This window comes from Euprymna scolopes, chromosome 19 (genome assembly GCF_053919585.1).
Source record: "Euprymna scolopes isolate OS-2025 chromosome 19, ASM5391958v1, whole genome shotgun sequence".
NCBI classification, from domain to species: domain Eukaryota; kingdom Metazoa; phylum Mollusca; class Cephalopoda; order Sepiida; family Sepiolidae; genus Euprymna; species Euprymna scolopes.
In genome coordinates, this window is record NC_136500.1 from 60639072 (window position 1) to 60641828 (window position 2757).

The window sequence follows — 2757 nt, forward strand, 5'->3', positions numbered from 1 at the left end:
ACTCAAATACAGTGTGGACATTGTCAAGGCTGTTGCAAAGAAGGTAGGCTCCCTCTACTGTGCTAGAAAATTACTCACACTTCAGAGTATCCTGTATCTGTACAAAGTCACCATTGGCCTATGCATAGAGTATTGTTTCCATAAATGATCTGGTTCATATACCACTAGCCTCTCCCTCTTAGACATGGTCCATGGTCTCCAAACTAATATGTAATGCAGTATCAATCAAACTCCAACCTCTGTCTCATTGCCGTAATGTTGCATTCTTGTACCCATACATGAATTAGTGTTACCACATCTGGATTGTTGCATTTACCACTAGACTCTCACTGTTGGACAAGGTCCAAAAAAGAAAAAAAAAAATGTCTCAAATCTAATACTCTCACACTATCGGCCAAACTCCAACCTCTGTCTCATCGCCGTCATGTTGCATTCCTGTTCCTGTTTTACAAATACTTCAATGGAATGCACTCTGATGGACCTATAACACTTGTACACTCTCTCTATGTACATACTCTCGACTAACCCGACGTGGCAAAATCCCACCCCTTCACTCTTGGGATCCTTAGATACTGGAAAGCCTTCTACTCTAATAGTTTCTTTTCTTGGACTGCTAGACTTTGGAGTTGTTTTCTGCTTTCCTGACAATATACTAAACAGCAGAAGCTTAAATGTAATGTGAACAAACATCTAGTTGCTTAACTATCGACAATCCCCTGTAAGTCATGATCCCGAATAGTAGCAATATACCTTGTTTGAGGTGAAAAAAATATTTCTACACCATTTCAAACGATGTTTCCTACATCCTTCTTTGAGTGTATTGTTCATTTATGGTAACGTTTACTGAAAAAGGGCACATCAACAGAAACATAAAATTGTAGGATATCAATATTGAGTTAAAAAAAAAAAGATACCATGTAAATAACACTAACTACACATTCCAAAAAATTATCTCGTTTACAAGAACCAGATAAAGATGCCCTTGTTTTAAATATCTGAAATCAAATAACAGCCCAAGCATGTTCATTGTAGTTACAGGTTAATAACTGGTCCTCAGCCTGCAAGGCCATGTTTTACACAAATTATCTAGTATTCCTGGCTTATTGTTTCTTAACTTTGATGACCTTATTATTTTGTAAAAAAAAAAAAAAAAAAAAAATGCTACCCAAGGAGTCGTTATTTATTTGTTTCCCCATGAAACAAAATGTGACACAAGGTCGTTTTAAATGTAGGAGAAAAAAGGGCACTCTGGCCATTTGCAAAAATAAAATTGCCTTAGTATTGAAAGGTTTCCCCCTCTATTAACTAAGGACAATTAATTTGAGTGCAGCATCTGAGCAGATACCACACTTCAACCACCAGTTCAGTACGAGTACCAGATGTCGACAGACAAGAATTCGACTACTTGTCTATCAATGGAGTCATTGCTAAAATTCACAATCTTTTCTGTAACCCAAGTTTATTTGATATAAATAAACTCTATTCTACGTTTGACTTGTCCACCAAGTTTCAGTTAACCAACAGCTTTTGTTTTCTCATTATTCAATGATAAACACACCTGGATTTGGTGAGCAAAATTGTCAATAACTTTGGCACACTCTTCTTTTGTCACTGCCCTGGTGTGATGAACCTTTTCAGTTTAGCTGTGGTGACCATCTTCAGTTCAGGAATTGTCTGAGGATTGTTTTAAGAGACATTATCTTTGAGATAACTTCATAGATGAAAATCTAGGGTTTAATGCCTGCTTAGTGTCAATCTCATTCAAAATCACACATTACTGATGAGTTGATCACCAAAATATCCCCCATATCATTGTAAAACAAGGACTTGAACATTCGTAACTGAAATTTGGTGGAAATGTCAGGCATATACTGAAATGTATTTACATAAAATATATTTAGATTCTAGAAAGGATTGTGTATTTTAACAGTTTCATCGGTGAAATTTTTATCTTTTTTTTTTTTTTTTTTTGAGGGGAGGGATCATCCTATATTATAGTTTTAGATTAAAAAAGGGAGGTAATTCTTCATTGTGGAGAACTCTTTCCAATAAACAGGCTGCTTATTGTCTGCATGGTTCCTATTTATTGCCTCCCCACGAGGGCAGAGTTAGACAAGGTCTTTTTTTTAATGTAGGGAAAATCCAGCTCCCCAAAAAGGGGCACTCTGGATAGGAACAAAAATAAAAATTGGCTCCATCTAGAAGGATTTCTCCTCCACTGATCATGGTCAGCAAAGGTGAAGTGTAGTATCAGAACAGATACTACACTTTGTTCCTAGCCAAAAGGCCAAGAAAGATGGTATTTATTTGCTCCCCCACTGAGCAAATTAGGCACAAGGCCGTTTTTAATGTGAGGTAAAAACCAGCTCCCCTAAAAGTAGGCAAAAAGGGGGCACTCTGGTTACCAAAAATAATAATTGTCCCAGTATAGAGGGTTTCCCCTCCATTGACTGGTACAAATTATCTTAAGTGCAGCATCTGCCGGAACAGATGGTATTTATTTGCTCCCCCACCGAGCAAATTAGGCACAAGGCCAATTTTTAATGTGAGGAGTGAAGGGAGGGGGAAGGGAAAATGGGGACCAGCTCCCGAGAGGTGGGAAATGGGAGCTGGTTAAAGGTCAGGCATGTGGGGTTGCCCCCACATCTGGTCTTTGCTAGTCATAGCTTGCAGTATCTGCCGGAACAGATGGTATTTATTTGCTCCCCCACCGAGCAAATTAGGCACAAGGCCGATTTTTAATGTGAGGAGTGAAGG

General features: G+C 38.2%; 1 non-coding gene across 1 annotated transcript; it reads right to left on the reverse strand.

Annotated features, from left to right (window-relative positions):
* Positions 1–2103: 2103 nt before the first annotated feature.
* On the reverse strand, positions 2104–2300 carry LOC145240568 (U2 spliceosomal RNA). The gene has a single exon (XR_013862518.1). It is a non-coding gene; the product is annotated as a U2 spliceosomal RNA (small nuclear RNA).
* Positions 2301–2757: the final 457 nt, after the last annotated feature.